We start from the raw sequence: 24,116 nt of genomic DNA, 5'->3' as shown, positions 1-24,116 counted from the left end.
TGAGTGACAGTGATCTCATAGGATTGCAATACCATATTTTGCTGCACCTTTCTTATGTTTAGATACACAATAACACAATTACCATTGTGTTACAGTTGCCTACAATATTCACCACAGTAACACCGTACAGGTTTGTAGCCTGGGAGCAATAGGCTACACCATACAGCCTCAGTATGTGGAAGGCTATACCATCTACAAAGACAAATTGCCTAATGACACATTTCTCAAACTGTATCCCCATCCTTAAGTGAAGCACGACTATATGCACCTTCATCTTCTTCAGCTAGATAGAGTCAGGTTATCACTGTGTCCCACCCACAGGACCTAAAATGTGTGACCCTGACTTTCTGAGACCTTTGTATGAATAAACAGATCAGATTTCTGTTGCCCGATGCAATTCCACATCTCTGAGAAAAGCTGTAGAAAGTAGGCGTAAGAAGAGAAGCAACAATCATACTCAGTACCTGGAGAGTTCTTGCAGCATCATTATCAATGTGAAGCTTTTGAATGTATTTTTCAGTAAACATTTCTTAGCTAAGGTACTTAAGTGTCCTCATTTAGCAGACAACAGTCTATGATGCAGGAGAATAAAAGGACTTGTTTGAAAGGACACAAGAATAGACAGTGTAATATCTTATATAGGTGCTCAAAAATATTTATTGAATTGGATAGCAAAGCAAGTGATTTAAAGCCCTTGGAAAACTATATGGAGACCCAGTTCAGTGGTTCTCTCCACATTCTGCTATGCAAGTAGCACAGAGTGTAGTCAGAGAGAGTTGGGGGCTGAGATGTCCTTATTTCTTCACCCTCACACTATATAAGCAAGGACACCTGTCCTCCTTTGTCTAATACAGTTGCATCATAATTTTGATAATAATACAAAAAAGATTGCTCTTTTAGGCAAGGAAATGTGTCACATTGAGCTCTGTGGCCACAGTGTCTAGCAACATTCCTGGGTTGTAATAGGTATATGATGGTTACTCACTGGATGAGAGGAATACTGGAGGGAAAATAAAAAGCAAAGCCATGGAGGAGCCCGCCAAATCACACCCTCTCCATTCAAATATTCATGAACTGATGAGGCGGAGAAATTGTTCTGCTCTATTACAATATCTGTCCCCGTTCCCTCTTCCACACATGTAAGCAGCAAGCACTTACTGTCAGATTGTGACCCTGGGGAAGTCATTCATTTCCACTTGAACCAGCTGTTTCAAATAACTTGTGCATGTTGCATTTACCAAAGGAAAATTATACCTTTTTTTTTTGATTCACTGAAGGATTTTTATTTGGAAAACATTTACTTGTATCTTTCAGCTTTCAGCTGCTGTGATAGATTTTGCAGCAAGCTTCTTATTATAAAAGAGGAACCCCTGCAAAAAAAACTCACAACCTTCTTCAAGGTCTCTCATGCCAGGCAAAGGGGAACGTGATGAGAGGTGGAAGGGGAACAGACTGTTCTCCTGGAATCAGAACTCACCAGGGGCCACTTCTGGGCACAAATATTAAAAAACAACCTACAGGAAGGGAAAACAGCAAAAGAGTGGAGCAGTCAGAGCAGGGTTCAAATCTCAGATTCAAATTTTAAATTATTGGGCCTTCATATTACACCTCCATGAAATGAGAATAAAGATATAATTCTATAAGTTATGTAATATAAAAAAAATTATTGCTATTATTTTAACCATTCAGAAAAAAAATATCTGCCCTTTTTAATGAGGCAACAATAAAACTTATACATCACTGGGGACATAATTAAGACAACAATTTGTGAGCACGTCACATTTTTTTCCCATAGAGGTGATAGAATTGCACCAAGGAAGGCAGCAATATTCCACACCCCACATTCTCTTACTTGATTTAACTTGTAACAAATAATTAGATCCAACTTCTAACAAATGATTTACATTTCTAGGGGACAAGCTCATTGTCTGTGGTACTTAGAAATAGTCCTGGAACACAGTGGGCATTCAATAAGTATATGTTTAATAATAAAATACATTGATTAGGGGTATAAACCCTGATGGTTGTAAACAATAGTGCAACATTTATCTAGTAACAACTTACTAGATGCAGTCATAGCACCTTTGAATGATACGTAGGATAAAAATGAATGAAAGAGACACTGCTTTTGCCTTCCAACATGATTTGGTAGTCAGAGCATATAGGACATGTTCCAAGAAGGGTGAGTCATCTTGTGACTGGAACATCAGATTTGGGGAGACTTGAGGTTTAATGTTAAATATATTTGGAAATGCAGAATGGCATGATATAATATATTAATTTGAATTTTCAGAAACCATCAAGAATGCTTGATCCAGAGTAAAGACTGATCAAATGGAAGCAGTTAAGAGGATATTAAAATAGTCTGGTTTGCTAGTTTTCCAACTATAACCTACAAGATACAAAGGAATGAGTGGCAGGACTGTGAGATCCATAGCTTTCCTTTGACCAGAGTCAGTCTACTTTTAAATGGGTTATATACTAAAAAATGAGTAGTCTTGGTGAGAAGATGGGAAGATGACATGCCTCTGACCTAACATGTCAGAGAAAAAAACAAGTCAAATTTGGCAGTTATTAAAAAATTACCTGTCAGAGTTTGGTGAATAATTACAGGGTGAAAAAGAAGGAAAATCAAAAGATGTTCATAAAGTGATGGTGCTGGAATAGAGATTAAATTAACCAAGATAAAAATATATATATAAGAGGGATAGCAGGCTTAGGTGTGTGAGAGAATAAAATTTTAACAAATTGAGTTTTAAAGATCGAATTGGCTTTTGTTAGCAATTCATGAGTCCAGTGGCAGTATCCCATCTACAAAATAAAAAGACACTCCAATGAGCTGAGCAGAGGAAGTAAGCTTTATAGGCAGAAACAAGGAATGAAAAGCACATTGTTTGTTTCAAGTCACTTTCCTTGTAGGGGTAAAGCAGAGAGGATTTTCTAATCAGCCTGGCTCAGGCTGACTGAGCCCCTTTAACTTGGTGGCAGAGGATCTCCCATTTTTTGGAAAGCTGGCCATTTCTAAGTTCAGTTGGATTACATGGCACTTAGCACCAGTGGTTCCAATCTGGAGTAACTCTATTCTGGTTTGGTCTGTTCTATTGTGGCCTCGTGCAAGAGCTTAGTCCAAAACAGTGGCCTCCCATATATTTTATCTAACAGGTGAAAGGATGAAAAATTCTAGATATGGAATATAGTGAAACTAATTATGCTGCAAAGAGGAGAACAAGTGTCCTCCCAAGGAAGATGCTCTAAGTATCCTGCATATTGACTAAATTTAACTAAATACCAGGGATTAACTCTCTAAAACTTGTCTACAGACTTTGGCCAACTTGAATGGATCAGAATTAACTTGCCAACTTTAGAAATTACAGATTCTTGGGTCTTGCCTTCCAAGATTCTAATTCAGTAGATCTGGAAAAGAACAGGGAGAGCCATATTCTTCCAAAGTTGTCAATATTTTCTAACGGGCAGCTATTTGGCTGAATCTCTGGTCTACCCCAGTGTTCTGAGTTGTCCACCTGGATCTGATTTGGGCCTGACAGTGAACATTGGACACGTGACTAAAGGAAGAAAGGGGGAAGATGATATCTGCTATTCTTTTCCCACTAAAAGTGTTTTTATTGACTTACAATGATGGAAAAGATAAAAGTAGTCCCAAAAAGCTGAAGTTTTGCTTTGGTTAATTTGGTCCTTTCAGGGAGAAAGCGGATGCCCCTTTTTCGTCATGAAAACCTTTCATTCCTTGATGTTCAAACCTGCCGAAGCCAAGTCAAGATAACACATTCCTTCTTGGAAAGGAAATTTAAATTTAACAATTAAGTACAGTCTCATCATTTTAGCTTTCGACATAACTTTATCACATGATCCAGCCATCTCATTTAAGAAAATGAAAATGCCAAAGGAATTCTGTCATTTGTCCTCTACGTTAAAAGCTGCTCATGGGCCAGGACAATTTTTTACTATTATACTCTTTTTGACCAGGACATTTCAAGTCTTTAGTAAATATGTATAATTTTTATGTGTTATGTCAACTTACTCAAAATGTTTGTTTCTTATTTCTTCTCTCTCTCTCACACACACAGATACATGTACACGCACACACATGTCAATCATGATCTACGGTTCACTTCCAATCAGCATGTCTACATTCATCACTTGACAAAATATAGCTTTACTGGACAGAGAAATTATCTATTTTTCAACAGACTACTTTTAAAAATATTTAACACAGATAGATAATGAGGAATTCTTCCCTAATTCATCATTTTCAGAGACAATTTTCATATTTTCTGGCCTTTATTAGTATGGGGTGGGATCGAAATTCCAAATTACAGAATTTCGCACAAGGTTGTCTATGAAATTTTGCTCATAGTTATGCTAAAACGACTCCTTGAATAGTTATCAGGAGAGTCGTTGAGCAATTTCACATCACAATTAAAGGGAGAAAATGATCTAATGGGACTTAAAAATCTGGGAATTGTTTCAAAGCTTACTTCAAACTTTGAAGATATTTGGAGGGTTTGACCATATGACAGTAAACAATATAATAATCTGTACATTTACAGAGGGATTTCCAATTTGCAAAGCACCCTCACAAACTATCTCATTTGATTTTCATAATAACTACAGTGTGGTAGTTCTAATAGATATCACTTTCTTTAATTTGTCGATGAGAAAACTGAGACATCAAAGATTAATTAGAGGCATTTGATCTGAGTTTCTTTTCTTGCATTTAGAAGGCTTTTATATTCTTCGTTACATTTAAAAATCAACCTAGGAAGAAGGGAGAAAGGACACTTTGCCACTCTTTCTTAATAGCCAGGAAGGATCCCTTTGAGAAGAGACCATGTGATGGCATTACAAGCAACACACTGAGATCTGCCTTTGAAAATGAATCTGGCTGAGCTAATAAGTAATGTCAAGCAACTCCATTTTGTCTTTGAAGTACATTTTTATCTTGGTGAAGACAAAGAACACAGCATTTTCAGTCTGCATCAGTAGCTTTAGGATCCATAATAGCCCAATCCAATTAAAGGCCTATTCACTTCCACCATTTCCATTACACTAGGTTGCTCTGCAAAGATAAAAGTGAGTTGGACCAGGCAAATCTCATCTGGAGAGGAACAATTCTGCTTATTGATTGGCATCATCATTGTCTTTTGTGAACTGGGTTGGAATTCATTTTCTGGGGCTTATCGAAGTGATTATTTGCTAAGAAAATGGAAGAAAAATGAAAAGCATCAATGCTTACCTGACTTAAGACTTTCATGGGTAAAGCTAAGACCTAAGAGCAAATTAATGAATACATTGGTTCCAAACCATAGATGCAAATGTTTGGAATGTCTTAGAAGTTTCATACATATTTTATAGTACTTTGGGAATATTTAAAAGCTTTGACTTTAGCCCACAACAATCTGAGAAGAAGAAAAAAAAGGGGAATGAATTCTGGGCTAAAAATGATCCAATAAACTGAATTTATGTTTGCTAATATGAAATGTATATTTAAGCCAGCATAGCAGAGTGTGGTATTCCATAGCATAGGAATAGGGGATGTGAGTTTTAGATGTTCTCAGGAGCTATCAGTGTGCTTGTTATAAATAATTTAAGCTTTGTGGATTTGATATAGCAGACAAAGGTAAAAGGATTGTTGTGCAGTGAGAAAAACCTAGAATAGGATTCTATGATTTATGAGGAAGTCTTCACTCTCTGAGTGTGGCTGAATCATGTGCAGCCCAAAACATTGATATCATGCCTCTGACCTAAGGCTTAAACCACAAGCTTTATTATTAGGCTTTTCTCCTGGGACTTCCCAGACCAAGCCAACTCCTAACTGAGAGATAAGTTTAAATTCCATCTAACATAGAGATTCTGGCAACATGTAAAGTCTGGGCTCCGAGGGAAGCCACAAAAAGTACAAATTCCAAGAGATAAAATCTCTCATCATGTCAAAGCTAGTCTCAACACATTTCCTTTTCCTTAATGTTAACCTATCCTCTGGAGACAAATGAAGATGGAATATGGTAAATGTATGCAATGAGGATTCTTGAAAATTTACAAAAATATCTGACAAAATATCAGGCATATAAAAATGTTAACTAGATTTTAGTTATTGTCATTATCAGCAATGTTAGTAATAGCAGTAGCAGCAGCAAATCATTCTAAAGGCTATTAGGTAAGGCTTATCAAATAGTCTGTGGATTAGGAACTTTGAATGTAGTATCTATTCTCAAATGACTCACTAACTTTGAATCTATGAGGCTAAAATTAAAGGAAGAATGTCTTTAATTAGATAATCCAGAGCATATAACCACATCAAACAAGACTGGAGATGATACTGTTCTATTGACAAGTATGACATACAGAATAGTAATGCACAGAATTATTCAGGCTGACCATGATTTGATCACGTTCCCTTTAAGCTAACAAGAACATCTATCAAAAATAGTAAGAGATAGCTCCAACTCTTGACCTCTCTCGTGCAAAATATCTATCAAAACATCCAGATCTCTTCCCCATCCTCATTCTTGTAACTAACACTCAATCTTTGTGTGGGGCAGATGAATACCAAACTGTTTTTTCTATTGATATGAACAAACAGAACAGGTTAAACTGACTTTCCTCAAGCAATCTCTTCAGAAAGAAAGATAACATTCAATTATTCAAACTGAACTAGGTAGCCTACGGCCACCAGTCAGCTGAAAGTCCACATGGAAGGTCCGGTCAACCTGTGCCCTCCAACTCACATAGGTCCCACATCAGGGGTGAAAAACCACATTCTTTCCAGGGGTACCATGTGCACTATGGAGACTGCAATTTGTGTGTGGAAGTCAGACATTATATATAAACTTGCTTTCCTCCTAAAAACATAGTACTGCACTTTAGGGGTGGCCATAGAGATCTTCATGTATGTATGTATTTATTTATTATTTATTTTTAGTTTTGAGACAGAGTTTCACTCTGTTGTCCTGGCCAGAGTGCAGTGGTGTGATCGTAGCTCATTGCAACCTCAATCTTCTGGGCTCAAGTGATCCTCATGCCTTAGCCTCTTGAGTAGCTGGGACTACAGGCCCGTGCCACCATGCCTGGTCTGACCTTCAGGTATTTAAAGAAACAGCACTAATAGGTCATGTAGCCTTCAGATGACTACAGACATCACTCACAAGTAAGGCTACACTTGGTAACCCAGGTTGCATTTTGGAAGGAAAACTGACATATTATTTTTGTGTATCTTAAAACAGTTATTAAAATGGAGGTCATTCTACTGGAAAAACTGATCAAAATTTGTCTCTGACTTTTGCTGAAACAATCAGTGATACCACCTTGGCCCTGAAATACCTGCAGGTCAGGCTCACTGGTCAGGGTTGTTATGGATGATTCAATTACCCTAAACTTCCTTCTTGCAAATTATCAATCACTAAGAGTTCCTTCTGTACCTGGATTACTGCCATGGGCCCAATGTAAAAGGCAATATAGACTCTTAAAGAGAAAGCTACTTGGGTTTCTAAGTTACACTCTGGTAATTTCAACTTGTTCTATTTGTGGGGTCCTGGACCCTAGGGAGCATGGTTGGGGTCAATAGTGTAGTTTGGCCTCATCCTGCTGTGTGGAGTCCTGTTGATAGAAGCCTTATTCAATATTCTATCATACCATACAAACTAAACTGATTTATTTCCAGCCTAAGTTGCTCAAATTAATCAGAGTGGCTGAAGGAGTATCATACTCATGGGAAAATTTGCTAGAAGTCTAAAGAATGTAGGAATGAGGAGTATATACTTTGCAATTCTCCATGTGTTTCTCACATTTCTACATTTCTTGTGGGTAGACATACTGACTCCTTGTGTTCTATATTATATTCTCCAGGATGTTTGTACAGTAGATAGATTTGGAAGATAGAGATAATGTCTCCTTCCAGAGAAAAGACCAGGTTCGTTTACTGTACAATATAACAAAGATGTTAGTCCCTCCCAGGTAATAATCAGGCAGCTTCACTGTCTATTATCAAAAATTTGGGTCCTCTAAACTGGAGTTCCTTTCCTAAAAACACATACTGCACGTGAGGCATCATACAGTCATTTTTGAGTGTGTCATTCCATGGAATTTGGGACTCAGAGAACCAGCGTAAATTCTGATACTATAGGTACTGCTAGTATCTATAATTAAGTAATAAAGTTCTTTTTCTCTGACTCCAGGAATCTCATGTCTTTGGGCAACCTCCATGAAACTGTGACAGCTAACTTTCTGGTTTGAAAGTAGTGTAAAATCTCAGACCCTTCAGCTTCCTTGACAGAGAGTGGGCAGGGTGGTAGAATTAGGTTAGTAATGTTTTTATTTTTATACCTTATTTGCACTTTGTAGATTTTTGTGAAAGCTACTATACCTGTAGCAAGCATGAACAATTATAATAGTCAATCTCAAATGCGGAAGCTAACTTCCCCTAAGAACCTCACATATAGTTTTTTTTTTCTCATTGGGAAAATAGTTATATTAACAAATTGTGACTATTTTCTACTCGTCTCAAAACAATCAGGTCAAGATTATGTGCTACCCACGAGGGACAGATTTATAAGGAAACATGCAATTTTTGTATTTATAAGAAAATGTAATATCTGTAAATCTTCTACTGACCTGCCTTTGTTTATAAAACCTATATATTTGTAAAGATGGACTAGGTTTATGCTGAGGCAACAAATAACCCTAAAATTCTACTGGCATAACACATAAAGTTTATTTCTCACTCACACAAATTCTTCTGACAACTCCCTAGGGCAGATTGACTTATGAAGTAGATTCAGCCATCCAGGCTGCTAGATCTTGGTTCTCCATTTATGCTTCCACACTTGCCTTAGAAGGGGAAGAGAGTATTAGAATATTGCACACAGGCTTGTCATTGCCTCAACCTAAAACTGACACATGACAATCTCTCTTATATGCCATGGACCAGAATTAATCACAGGACCCTGCCAAATTGCAAGTGGAATGAGAAGTGTCATCTTTCATATACATAAGGAAAATAGAACTTTATAACTTTTCATAAAAATTAAAAAATATATTACCTTTGTATCCCATCAAAAGAAAGTGATGATTGGGTCATTATTGGTTCCTAATGTCTACATGAAAAAATATGACCAGAAAATACTTGTTCCTCAGCAAGAATGGTCACCTGGTTATCTCTGAAGTAGATGAACTGCAGGAATTGTGAAAAAAACATTCTTACATCTATCTTTCTACAAGATAATCTAACAAACAATATCCAACCCCAGCCCTGGTACATTGGATAACTGTTTCAGAGACAGCTTTAAATATACCTCATATATATTATCTCATTCAATCCTCACAAAGTCCTGTTAGGTTTTATTATTATTTTCATTTTTAAAATGAAGAAAATTAGTTTAGGAGAGCTCAAATAATTTGTCCAGGAACTCAAAGCCAAGACATCAGGCAATGCAGGCAGTTTAGCTGTTGAGACCAGAGACTAACACCTCAGTATTCTGCATTCTTACAGTATCCACATATTTATTACCGGGCATTATCATATAGTCAATATCTCTTAGAATGGTACGAGGACAGTCTCAATGTAAGACAAACAAACAAAAAAGTATGATCTTGTCCCCAGTGCATAAATAGACCTAAGTTTAGTAAAGCCTAGAATATGAGGATAATGTTGAAAGTAAATAAAGTTGAGGTTTTTTGAGAATCTGAGATACCTTTTGCTTTATTGTGCTTCAAAATTTGCATCATGAAGACTGAAGAGACACTTTGGGGTCTTAAGTTATCTGGCTGATATTTATCTTTTTCCGGAGTACATGAGATCCTTATCCATATTTTAAAACCATTCCTTCAGAACATAATTGGGACAGGCACAATTATATTTGGGGTAATAATCATAAATTGGTGAATTATACTGACAGCAATGTTTAAATTTTACTAACATCAAAATGTATTAATAGAATGACATATTGGATATGTATTGAAAACAATAATTTTAGAACATATAAGATATCATAAAAGCAATTTGATGTCTATTATCTGACTTAGAATTTCAAACATCTTGTTAGAGAGATAGAATATCTATTGTTACCACCATAATAGAGATGGGAAAAGTGTGGCAGAGTTTAAACAGCTTTATTTATTTTAAACAGAAATTAACCACATGACCTATAAACCAGGTTGAGTAACAAAGAGTGAAATAACATATTTCTTAGATAACAAAGAATGTGCTATCTACAAGATGGAACATCCAGTCAGTGATAAAACTAAACTGAGCCAAATATAATTTGATTAAGGTCCCATTAGGAGAATATTTTGATGCTCTGTTTCTGACCTAGTTCAATTAATCGTGAATACAAAGTTACAATTCAAATTGATTTGGCTCATGGTTCAATTCATAGTAAATAGTTTGAAACAACTAAGTACATTCGTGGGTTTATTACAGTTTTAGATTCAAGATTTGGTTGTAAGCAAGTTGCTAATTAAATTGGAGCATACTTAGGAAAGAAATAGAAGGAAATACTACAGTTATTTTGGGGGGAGATCATGTCCATGCCTATATCTCATTTAATCCTTTTAACTGTGAAATACCTGTCATTACTATCTCCACTTTACAGATAAGAAAACTTAAAACATTATCTTGGTTAAGTAAACTTTCCAATAGCCACCAATTAGAAGAGGTAAACATTAGGATTTCTCTGGTTTTATGAATTTGATGGCCGCACTCCTTTGCTATACAGTGTACACCTTCCACATGGAAGATAGTGTGGACATTCTATAAGTGTAACTATTTCTGATTAATGTTCTATTTGTTTTCACTTAATAAAAATATTCTTTGTGTAGAACTTTATGTTTCATCTACCCAAATAGGGCAGAGTGAAGAGTTTGTCAAGAAACTTCTCCTTAAAAATGTAGTTTAGTTGACAGTTTTAATAGCACATTTGACTATTTTCTTTGACAATGCTCACATCTGTATACCCTGGTAAACTCTTTCCAATCACATTTGTTAGCTGTCATATAAATATGGCCTGGATATTATGGAAGATGCCTAAAGTCCCTAGAGAAAATGAGTTCAAATTCATCGAAAAGTGATTTAGAATAAGAAAAGAGTAGAGAGTTCATAATTCTACATCTAGATTTAGGAGAATTACCATTTAGATTCAGTATTGACCCTGACTTGGAGATTTGTTTTGATATTAAGAGAGCTTTTTTTGCATCGACATCATCCCTTCAAGCTAGGGTGTTATTGCGTCTTTCAAAAAATTGCAAACTAATAAAATCTAAGGGAATTGGGCAGGTTTCTAGAGAGTTTAAATTCCACACGTGCAAACTGTCAGCTTTAAGTAAGTCATGCAAAACTCTATTTAAAAGATTCAGCCTTTCCCTGAATGTGGGAAATGGGAAATGTTATTTGTAGTTAGAATAAAATGGTTTGAATGGCAACGAATAGATTAAAGCTGCTCACAGTCACTGAGCAGAGATAATAAGAGATGATTTGAAAGTGGAAATAGTCATTTGTGATGGGCTTTGCTGTTAACACACTAGCATGTGTGAGCGCTTTAGAGAGCATGGGTGAAACCAGTAGGCATTCCTCCATCTCCGCAAAAGAAGCATTCATGGGAGGTTCCTTCCTGCTAGAATTTCTATCACAGCTTGACCTTGATTCCCGTTCCCCAACCAGCCCACAGGGGCACAGAATAGAAATACATCAATGAATTCAAATCAGGAAACCCTGTGGAAAGAGTCTCCTGAAGAGATCCCGGCAGGATGATTCCTGACAACTAATATTCATGCAAAAGAATGCTAAGGGCATATTATTTTAAATATGTGTGGCAGAGAGCTTCAGAGCACAGCTTAGGACTATACAAAGCTGCATTCCAGACCCACTTTGTCCCTCTCTCTGCTTTATGCTAGCTTTCTTGGGCAAGTTAATTAAAAATTAGTTTCCTTGTTTGTATAAGAGTAATAACAGTGGTGGTACACATCTCATTATGGATTGAATTAGGCCATACATGCAAAATGCTTAACACAATGCTCAGTCCATAGTAAGCTCTTAATAAATGTTATTTAAAAATGAAAGCAAAAAAAAAAAAAAAAAAAACCTTTATCAGACTTGCACAGTTTTTGGACTGTTTGAATTTAGAAGCAATACGTTGACAAGCATTCTAAATACTTCATCGACGAGTATTTTTCTTACTGTACACCCAGCTCTGTCTTTCTATAGCTGATGCCCTGAAGTCCCCAGACACCAAGATAAAATATACTTCACAAGAAAACATGTAATTTTTCCTATTATGTAAATTCCCTCAAGTTTTCACACCTCTGGACTTTTAATATCATACCACTTGCAAAACATGGGGCTTCACTGATAATTCTCCATGCCACAAGCGCCTTCTAAAGCTTTACTCTGGGGGGTAAAAATCAGTTTGAAATTACCTTTTTCTAATTCTTTTCACCCGTTTTTGACAGCCTTTTTAGGTAAAATGCTTCCTGTGACTGATAAATGTCCTCGTCTATGTGCACTGGTTAATTACTTCCCAAAGCATCTGTTGCTTGTCAGGCAAACATGTTCCACATGTTCTTAAAAATGACTTTTCTTTCTAGAAAATTTAGTTAAGACATCCTGTACAGGGAATAAAAGATAAAGTACTTTCCATTTGTTCGGCACCTATAATCTGTCAGGTATTTCTCTAATAATGTCTTCTAATCCTTTTAGCAACCCAACGGGACAGGTAATATTCCACCCATCTTGCACATCAGGAAAAGAAAGAATTACAGACATCAAATAATTTATTGCATAAATTAAAACTGAATCCAGCTTTGCATTGCTCTAAATTTTGGGAAGGGGCAGAATGTTTTATGATTTGACATTTGGATTGTAGGAATCATATAATGGATACATATTACCTCTCTTTTATAAAACAACAACAATGATAATCATAATCACCACCACCAACATAACCACCTTCTAAAATCAACAGTAATTTCAGATTACAGAGCATCACTCTTTATCAAAGGGCTTTGTGAACAGTAAATAAACACAGAGAGCAAAATAAGCACAGTAGACAAAATTCTACAATGGTCTCCAAGATTCCTGCCTCCTGCTATATATCCCTAGTGTAATCTTTTCCTCCAGAGTGTAAGTGGGACTTGTGAATGTCTCATAGGTCATTATACCTATGATTATGTTACATTATTTGGCAGAAAAGATATTCCAGAATTAATTAATGTCCCTAATCAGTTGACTTTGAGTTAATGAAATGGAATATTATTGACTTAATCAGATGAATCCTTAAAAGAGGTCAGATAGATTCAAAATGAGAGAGATTACTCCTTCTTGCACTGAAGAAGGAAACAACCATGTTGTGAACTGAATACGGAGGAAGGAAGTCATGTGGCAAGGAACTGAGTGAGGTCAGCCTCTAGGGGCTGAGGGTGGTCCCTGGTTAATAGCCAACAAGAAAATGGGGTATTTATTCCAGTAACTGCAAGGAACTATATTGCCAACAACCACTCAGCTTGGAAGAGGACCCTGAGCCTCCAATGAGATTACAGTCCTAACCTGACACCTTGATTTCAGCCTGATGAGACCCTGAGTAGGGGACCCAGTAAAGCTATGCTTAGATTCCTGACCCACACAAATTGTGAAATAATAAATATGTATTCTTTTAGGGCTCTAAATGTGTAGTACTTTGTTATACAGTATGTTAAAGTAAATGTCAAATAAGTGATAGATGGTAAGTGCTATGAAAGTTTGGTAAAGCAGAAATAAATCAGTTTGGGGGAGTGCAGGGGTAGTAATATTGCTGCAGAAGAAGAATCTTCAACTCAAAGAGGATTGATGCTTTATACCAAAATTTTCCATTCTGCTCTCCTTTGTAATATGTCATTTCCCTAGATTGGTTTTCCTAGAAGCAGACCCTAAGGCAATGTGCAAAAGATTCGTTATGAAAATTCTCTGTGGGAAAGAGGGACAAAGAAAGGGAAGAAGCCAAGTAAGGGGGCAATTTAGGCAAATCTCAACTGTAGTTGAATCTCATATGGGCATCCACAGTATAATTGTACTTTAAACTTTATCCTTACTTGGGACAAGGATTCAGGCTCTGCCAACTCACTGCTTTAATGAGCAAATTAGAAAGCTGCTTCAGTAATTCAAGGGCAGTTCTTGTAAAGGGCACAGGTGTGGATGGTTAGAAGAAAAACAAGAAGAGGTGCTAATAACTCCTTAGAAATTTGTAAAAGCATATTAAGTGAATCGGGTGCTGTACTAGCAGTGCGTACCATAATTCTGAACCATTGAAAAGATTACAATTAATGGCTTAATAATTCTGGAGTACTACTTATGAAAACAAATTGAAAATGGTAAATTGATTAAGATAATGCTTCTCTTAATACAAGGGCTGCTATTCACTAAATGACTACTATGTTCCAGACACTATTTCATTTAGTACTTAGCACAATCTTATGACATTAGTTCTATTATAATTCTTATTTTATACTTTGAAGGAATTTTGGATCAAGGAGAATAAACAACTCAGCCAGTGGGCATCTTGTAAGTGGGTGACCTGAAATTTGAACTCTGAGTCAAATTGTGTCCCCATTCCACTACACTAAGCCACTCCCATTTTCAGGAGGTTTGAGTTAAGAAGTCGGCAAAATATGTGAAAATAATAATCATAAAAAGTGCTTACTATGTGCCAGTCTTCCAACCACTGTATGTAGATTAACTCACTTAACACAAAGTTTTCAAGGCTATATGTTTTTATCATCTTTTGATGTGAGATGTGTCATATAATTTGGTCTAGTAATATACCACAGTAAGACTCTCTAATACTCTGGAAAGATTGTGTGCATAATTTATCTTTCCCCCTCCCACTTTCCTTTCCCTCCTTTCTCTTCCTTCCTTCCTGTACTAATTTATTATTTAACAAACTTGCATTGGAAACCACATTGGTGCTGAAAACCATGATGGTAATAGTGAGTTACAGAATATCAATTAAATATAAAAACTTTCTGTTGTACTATTGTTTCTGCCCTCTAGGAACTTACAGTCTTTTACAGAAAATCAGATGAATGCATAAATGCCTACAGGATAAGTTTGAAAGGAGGGCTCAGAGAGGCTATCCTGTACTTATTCAAAGAAGGAAGAAATTGTATTTATTTGAAATTGTTAACAGTTGAACTACACTTTGAAATGGATTTTTACCTTGTTGCAAGGTAAGGGAAAACTGCCTTAGGTGGAAGGAACAGTATGAGCAAATTCATGAAGACAGGAAGGGTAAGGTTTTCTGGTATCCACGTAGTTCAAGTAGCAAAGAAAAAGTTAAGCAGAGTATTATGGATAAGGGGGCTAGATTATGATTTTTAAATACCACATTGAAAAGTTTAGGGTTTGATTTTTGCCCAAAGTTCAAAGTTCTAAAATCAGTTGGATGAAAAAACAACCAGATTTTTGACAATGCTTAATGTATATTTTTACTCGAGATAATTACCTATCCTTTGATGCAAAGACAAAGAGGTATTTTAAGAATTTGTTTATTTTGCTGTTTCACTGAATACAAGAGAAAAAGATAATGTGAGTTGAAGCTCTTCTAAAATATTTTTATGGCCACAGAACACCTGCCATGAGATTGTGTTTATTTTTGATGTCTTTTTAATCTGCTTACCAATTTGCAGTTAGAAAACAAAGCAACTAAAGCCACATTAAGTCTGGAAGCACCATAATCCTCAACTCTCTCTTAGATCAGCATCATTTCTATTGAACAAGCTTAATTGTTTTTTTGTTTCTATTCAAGGAGTGGGATAAAATCCTTATTTATGAAACTTTCACTAGTAACCTGAAATATTACCACAGAGACAGTAGGTTTTTCCCGTGTTTAGTTAGACATCCAATAATTCACTTGCAATGCAGGCATGTAGAACTGAGCACATAAAATAAGGAGCAAGTACTATTAGTAGTTTTATTGTAAGCCAGTAGACGTAAATTTCAAATTGAATCTCATCGAAGTACAAATCACCCGAAAAGGATGGATTTTTGACTACCTTCCAGGCTGCAATCAAATAACCCAAACTTAAGATTCTTTCCTTGAGAAGTTCTAACACTAGCAACTGCTACTCACTCCATGCCTCTAAGTGCATATAGGTAGGGTGGACATGTAATTTATTGCCCAAAGAGAGGTTGTTGTGATAAGAAAAACAGGAGGATGTTGATAACACGGTAGTTCAACCAGCATGCCCATGAACTAGCAGGCAAAATGAGACATTCTATCACCCAATTTATATGGAAATCCAAAGAAGTTAGAGGATTAAGTGTCTATCCTGACCCATTGCCAACTTTAGCAGTGGGTGCCACTTCTAACTTTAGCCAATTCCCTAGAATCTGGGGGAAAAAAAAGAAAGAGAGAGAGAAAAGCTGGCTAGGGCTTGTTGGCGGCAGAAGAGTTTGTGAGCACCCTAAATTCTCATTTTGGCTGTAACTCACATTGGACTAGGAAGGTGTCTGAAATTTTGGGATCAATAACTTGTCCTTGAAACCCAAACCCAAGGATCATGTGATATCATTGTTCCAGAGAATAAAAGACTAACTATAAGAAAGAAATGGGATTTTACAGATTCCCTATCTTGAATACTTCATTTAAGAAATATGTCGATTGTGACTCCAAATATGAAAGTGACTCATCTCAACTTTCTCTTCGTGTTACAAGATTTCTGAGAAACAAGCATTTGATAATGAAAGAGGAAAACTACTTTCCAGGAAATGCATCAGTGTTGGTCTCTCTCTCTCCTTCTCAGCATTTAGAATCTCAGGAAGGAAGCATAGTACAATAGAAAGATATTTGTGGGCAAGCAAATTGTATTTTAGTTTGGGCCACTCTGGTCACTCAACTCTGGGTTGGATGTTTAACTTATCTGGATGTTAGTTTCTTCATCACCTCCTAACACTCCCTATGAGTCAAGCACTGTGCTAAGTACTTTAGATGGATCATATCATTCTAATTGTCACAAGAGTCCTTTGAGCTATGTATTATTATTTCCATTTTTTGATGATAAAACATAAGTTACTCTGTAACCTCTTTCCATGTTTTTTTTTTTGCTTATAGCATTTAAATTTTTGTATTTATATTCCCAACTCATGTATAATTTCCAAAACACAGAAATTATGACTTTTTTGGACACCGCAGACATTGGCACCATGGGATGCCCAATAAATATTTGTTGAATGAAAGAGTAAGGGAATGAATGAATGCAAGAAAGTTAATACAGGTGATATAACTATTCAGGATTGGAATTAGGAGTTAAACTCAAGTCATCTGTGTTTAGCTATTCCTCTACACTGTCTTCCTGGCTCACAGTTCCATTGTGAATATTAAATAAGAAACTTCCTATAGTAGAAGCTCAAAAAGTACAAATTCACATCCTTTTCTTTCTCTCAGATCTGTGGCTCTTGGATTTACTAGGGAAACAAACACTAGAAAACAGTGACTTTGCCCAGCCCAACTCTCAAGGGACTCATTCATACTAAGGAGCTCATTTAATAATTTACAATGGGTGAATATCTCTTTCCTTGGCAGGAAATCTATTTGGAAAAAAAAAATTAAGATCAATTACTTGATGCATTTATGGGATCTAATCCAGGAAAACTCATAGAGGAATTACTTTTTCAGAGTCAGTCTTTTCCAACAATGTAGGATACTTTCTCAATGTTTCTGATCAGAGTACATCCTTGATGTATATTACCATTATCATTATTATTAACAAAAATAACATGAGCACATTTAAAGATGCACAAGTGAGTAATGATGTATAATTTCTAACATTTCCAACGTGTGAATTTGAATCTTGCATGACACAAGACTGGTATTCATGGTAAGACTTGTAGCTATTAAAAAATGAGCAACATGAGGATGTGGAAATATTAGAACCCTTGTACATTGCTGGTAAGAATGACAAATGATGCATCTTCTGTGGAAAGTAGTTTGGCAGTGCCTCAAAAACCTAAAAACAGAATTACTATATGAACCAGCAATTCCACTCCTAGGTAGGTACATATCAAAAGAATCAAAAACACAGACAAACAGGTACTTGTGCACCAACGTTCACTGAGGCATTATTTACAATAGCCAAATGCTGGAAACAACTTAAATGTCCATCAATAAATTAATGGATAAACGAAACGTGATATATAAATACAATAGAATATTAGAATATTATTTAGTCATAAAGAAGAATAAAGTTCTCACACATGCTGTAACATAGATGAACCTTAAAAAATTATGCTATGTGAAATAAGCCACACACAACAGAACAAATATTTATAATTCTACTCACATGAAATAAGTAAAATAGGCAAATTCATAAAAACAGAAAGTAGATTAAATCAGGGACTGGGAGAAGACTAGAATGAATAGTTTTCACTGAATAGTTACTACTGAGTTTCTGCTTGGAATGATAAAAAAATTGAAAATAGATAATGATGATGGCTGCACAACAATAGAATGTAACTAATGCCACTGAACTGTATACTTAAAATGGTCAAAATGGTAAATTTCATATTATGCATATTTATTGCAATAACAAATGAAGAAAAAATAACAATACGTCACTTTTCATTCCCTTCTAGTGTCAAACAAAGTAATAACTCTCATAAAGTAATATACAGTGAGGCTATTTTGCACATAGAAAAAGAACAGAACATTTTCTGAGAAATGGACTTTTGGATGAATTTGAAGGGGTGTTGTACTGTGGTGAAAGGAATATGTGGCTATCCATGAGAACATGATAAGGAAGAAAACACGGAGAGAACTGTTTTACTCCCAAATTGAAAGATTTGCAGACTTTTCAGAAGATATTTCTGGTGAATGCTGTGTGTCTAATGTGCCACAAAATTTCCCAGAAATAATATCATCATATTGGCATTGTGCAGCATGAAAAGAGGCCATAAAGTCAACATTTTGGGAAATTTGGGGTTAAACAAATGATATAGGCCTCTTTATTACAGTACCACTCACATTGTTTGATATGCTAATGTACGTTGCAAATCACCAAGAAAAAGATCCTGTCTTCAGCAGTTCCCAAATTCAATTTACCATAGAATTCATTTACACACATTATCAGTAAGGCAAATATTTATCCAAGCTTCAGTCTTGTTGGGGCTGCCATACATAGTGTCTGTTCCCTCCCCAAATGAGAGGTCAAGTGTGTTAAACTATAGTTTTGATAAAACATATTCATATCCCTTTCTGCATAAGGATTATTCTTCCCTACTTCATTGCTAGTAGACCTGCTCATATAACTTGCATTGGCCGACAAAATGTGAGTGGAATTTCCTGGGAGAGCTTTGAAGAACCCGTGTGTGGTATTCATCCTTCTTCTAGGAGATGAGAAATGCTCTACACAATAGCTGCTCTGTCAGCCAAATTAGAGATAGACATATTCTGAATGTGGAGGGGAAGAAGGGCAAATATTCGTGATCAGAAAGATAAACTAGTAAATGCATTTTTGCTTAAAAACATTTTCTACTTTCCCCTGTGGAAGCATTACATTGCTCCGTCCCAATAACATCAAGCTTGGCCATGGACCTCATTTGGCCAGTGTGTGCAGAAGTAATGTGTATCCTGCCTAGTGAACCAACACAGGATGCAGCATACCTCTTTTCCCTATCCGTGAGACTGGAAATACTCCATATGGCTTACTATGGTATGAGTAAGAAATAAATCATTATTTTAAGCTACTTAAATTTTAGAGTTGCTTTTGTTTACCTCAGCATAGTCTGGCTTGGCCTTACTAATAGATTAGGAAACCCAGGATAGGCTAATCAAGTATCCCATCTCCATAGACTCTGTGCCTATTCCAGGAACAGGCTTATAGGTCAAGCCAGACTAATTAGCATCCTTTCCTAGCAATTTAAGGAGTTGGTTTCAAGGCAGTAAATATTAAACCCCATTCCTTTGGGGAAAGTTCTCCTTAAATAATTAAGCTACTAAGCATAGAGCAGTAGAGTCTCTGATGGAGAAAAAGTATTATTCTTAAAACATTCTGTTGTAAGTTGCTTGTGTCATCACAAACCAATGACAGTTCATAGACTGGCATTTGGAGTGGCACGTCCTACACTCTCTAGCTTCATAAAACTGAATGACTCAATGCAACCTTCTGGATCACAGGTTCCTCAACTGAAAAAAAATAGATTTAAGTAAGAATGACTTGGAACAGCTTTTCCTGCTCTTAGCATCACTTAATGGTGATAAATTACACAGGAATAAACATACATGACAGTGTCAGGATGAACCAAGCAAGTTAATGAATGCCTTTTATTTTTCACATTATGGCACAGAAAAGTATCTGAAAAAAATCATATTTTTCCTATGAGTATTGAAAACATTAGGAGACTGAATCCTTAGATAGCATGCTATTTAGACACACATGCTCCGTTGCTAGTTTAACCTCAGTTCACACCCTGTTTGCCACTTATTAGCTATCTGGTCTTGAGCAATTTCTTTAAACTGAAACTTCCTAAGTTTTAGTTTAATGTATTTGAGAATGAAAGATACGATTTTCCAGCTCCCAGAATTTTTGTGATTATTAAATTAGCCTATGAATATAAAGAGGTTAGCTCAGTGGGTGTCATGGTATAACTAAATAACAAATGGTATTAATTATTAAATCAGTTATGTGTACATATATTATTCTGAAGTCACATGGTCCTTCTACCTTACCCATGTTACAGTGCTCCTTCATCCTCAGCTTACACTGTAATTATTTTGTTATGTTTTATTCACAGAATTACACTGTACACTCTTTCAGATCAGGTAACACAACTTAGAAAAAATGTACAAAGAGTTTATGTACAATTATTATGATTGAATAAACAGATAAATTAATTCACACCCTAAATTTATAACAATATACTAAGTTTTGCTGAACAACACAATAATGTCACTTTCAAAGGTAATTACTTATCACCTAACACAGCGGAGTGCCTTAGAGAATAATTTGAATGTTTGATACAAAGCCTCACTTTTTTTTCTGTCTATATTAGTTTTCTAGGGCTACCATGACAAAATACTACATATTGGATGGCTTTAACAACAGAAATTAATTTTCTCCCACAGTTCTGGAGGTTAGAACCTTAAGGTGTTGGAAGGTGTGGTTTCCTGAGGCCTCTCTGGCTTGTGGATGGCTGCCCTCCCACTGCATCCTCACACAGCCTTGCCCCTTTGTGTGGGCACCCGTGGGTCTCTGTGTGCGTCTCTGTGTGCTCGAATTTCCTCTTTTCATAAGGACACCAGTCAGATTGGATTACAGCCCACCCTAACAGCCTCATTTTTAACTTGACTGCCTCTCTAAAGACCTTATGTCTAAATATGATTATATTCTGAGGTATTCGGGGTTAGAGCTTCAACATATGAATATTGGAGGGACACAGTTGAACCCATAAAACTGCTCTCTCCCTCTTTGTCTTGAGTAAGCTTGTTGATTAACTGTTGAGACTTGAATGGAGAACTTGCTGCCACATCTTTCTGTGTTGTGTGCTTGTGTCCACATCTGCGCAGGTGAGTACGTTTAGAACAGACACCTGAGGATATGTGACATTTGGAATGGAAAAGTGAGGAAAACATAAAAGACTGTTGTGTTTTTCACCAAGTCACGAGTGTAATTGTTTAGATTTCTGAAAAGCTGCATGCATGCCTTGGGAAAGGGGTTTGCACTGGAGGTACTACAAAATCAGTATTTGGTAGGAGAAGTTTAAAAACTTCCAAATAGTATCCATTTTGCACTTGAAAACTTATGTCAAGAAATTTTGTTTCTCTCTGAGAAGCAAATCTCAAGTGATAGATAAGTTAAGATACCTTTAATTCTTTATTTTTCTTTATTTTTTTTTTTTTTTGCCTTGAGGTTGCACTATGTTTCCAGCTGACAGACCTTTATGTCTCTTCTTTGGAGTTGCATTTTATACAACCCCCTGAATTACTACAGAGAGTCACCATGATTAGTCAATGAAGGGCAGAAAAATGAAAGAGTAACCGCTTATCCGTGCTCACCTTCCTTTGACGCAATACATATGCAGGGAGTTTGAATGTTCTGAGTTTAAAAGCTAAATTTGACTAGCAGTTGAACTTTTTATACATGGATCTGCCTCATTTTTCTGTTTACACAGAAATTTGTTCAAAGTATATGCAAAGAACTAATCAAAATTAATAATGAAACTATAAAATTTATTTTTAGAGAGACACATACTATTAGTGTAGATACTCCCATTGTTTTGTGAAGTTTTGAATGAGTGGAAGTATTGGCTAGCATGTTGTGACTATTTCAGTGACAGAAGTTCAACTTTTAGTGATTTGAGATTTTAGCAAATGAAAATAAAAATATTTACTCACTTATGAAATGTTCAAACAGGTTTTCTCATTCCAGTAAGTAAAAGAAGTCTTTGTGACACACTAGTATGTAAAATTTCCTTTTTGAATTCCCCAGAATAATTAGGTTAGCTATCAGCAATCATGGAACAGAGAGAGAGAGAGAGAGAGAGAGAGAGAGAGTCTGTGTAAGCATTCCTACCATGCACACAGATTATCAAATTAACTTCTTCTGTGGTTGTGGTTAGTGATGTATCAATTCTTTTTTTTTTCCTGAATCTAGGAAGCAATTTATTTCTTTTTTAATATATATATTTTTAAATTTCAGAATATTATGGGAATACAGACGTTTTAATTACATAAATTGCTTTAGTACCATTTGAGTCAAAGCTATAAGTGTGTCCATCACCCAGATAGTGTGCATTCTTTACCTATTTGTGATAGCCTTTTGTGAGAGCTGTTACGCATCTTTAGATGCCATCTGGATCCTTTTACGCATACAATAGTAGAAGCTTTTATAGAGCACTTATATGAGTTTCATTAATAGATTCTGATGAAATCCAAGAAAGATTTTTTTTAAACTTTCTTTTCATCCGAGACAGTCTAACATAACCAAGTTTGAGTACAGCCTGAACTATAAACCATTTGGACCTTATTTTGATCAAACATTTTTCCACACTTAATGTTTCAACATTGTGTTTTCCATTAACTTCTTGAATTCTGATATGATGCAATGCTGTAAAAACCCTGAAAAAGTTCTTCGCTTTTAATTGAGTGAGAAACCATTTGGAGAATCCTAAAATCTACAAAACTTCTCTCTAGGGAAATGCTTCTAGGTGCTTACATGCATGCTTTGCATGCAAGTCCAAGGCAGTGGAACCTCTGACGCCCTTTCACTGATCTCTAGTTGAGGAAAAAATCCCTTCATAATAAATTAATTTGGCCCTAAGAATTTTCTGAGATCACTTCTTAGGCTGGTTTGTATAATTCCAAAAAAGACTGATATTTCTGCTTAGCATTTGTTTAAAAGTAATAACACTTACACATAATAAGGAACAAACTATCCAATCTCCATTTTAAGTTTAGTACAAAGTGTTTTAGTTTGAAATAATTGCAGTGAAGCCTGAGATCCAGATCATTAAGTCTAGTGAGGTCAAGAATATTTATTGTAAAATTAAGCACATGAAAAACTTAATATTGCCATTATGCACCTCAGAATAGAAGTATGTAACTTCCCAATTAGATTCTTTTATTCTAGTAGGGTGTAATACATAGATTGATATGTTTATGGTATGGACTAATGGAAACCAGACAATTGTATGTTAATGTACATCAAATGCCTATTTTAACCAAGAATTTATCCAGTTACTGGGAAAAGTAAACACGTATTTGACATGGTTCTAAGGATTTACAGGTATTACAATGAAGACAAAACCAACATATGAACCAATTAGAAAATATTATGCATATCAGGTTGTGTAATATTTAGAACAATCTTTTTGACAAAGAAAGTCATAAATATTTTGGTATAGCTGAAATTTGGATAGATAGAGAGGGAAAAGAAGATTTTTGGGTTACAGTAATTTTTGCTGAAACAGATGAGTGTACACATTAATTGTGTTAATCCTCCAACCCTACCATGCATGTTTACCTGGCTCTTGCTACCATATTTGCATCCTATCTAATGTATTATACCTTAGATTACAAAATGGTCTTTTTTCCTAACATATAATATGCTCATATGAATATTTCTAATCAAAACAAAATCTTGAT

This window comes from Lemur catta, chromosome 7 (assembly GCF_020740605.2).
Source record: "Lemur catta isolate mLemCat1 chromosome 7, mLemCat1.pri, whole genome shotgun sequence".
In the NCBI taxonomy this organism is placed as follows: Eukaryota; Metazoa; Chordata; class Mammalia; order Primates; family Lemuridae; genus Lemur; species Lemur catta.
This window is presented reverse-complemented; position numbering follows the sequence as displayed.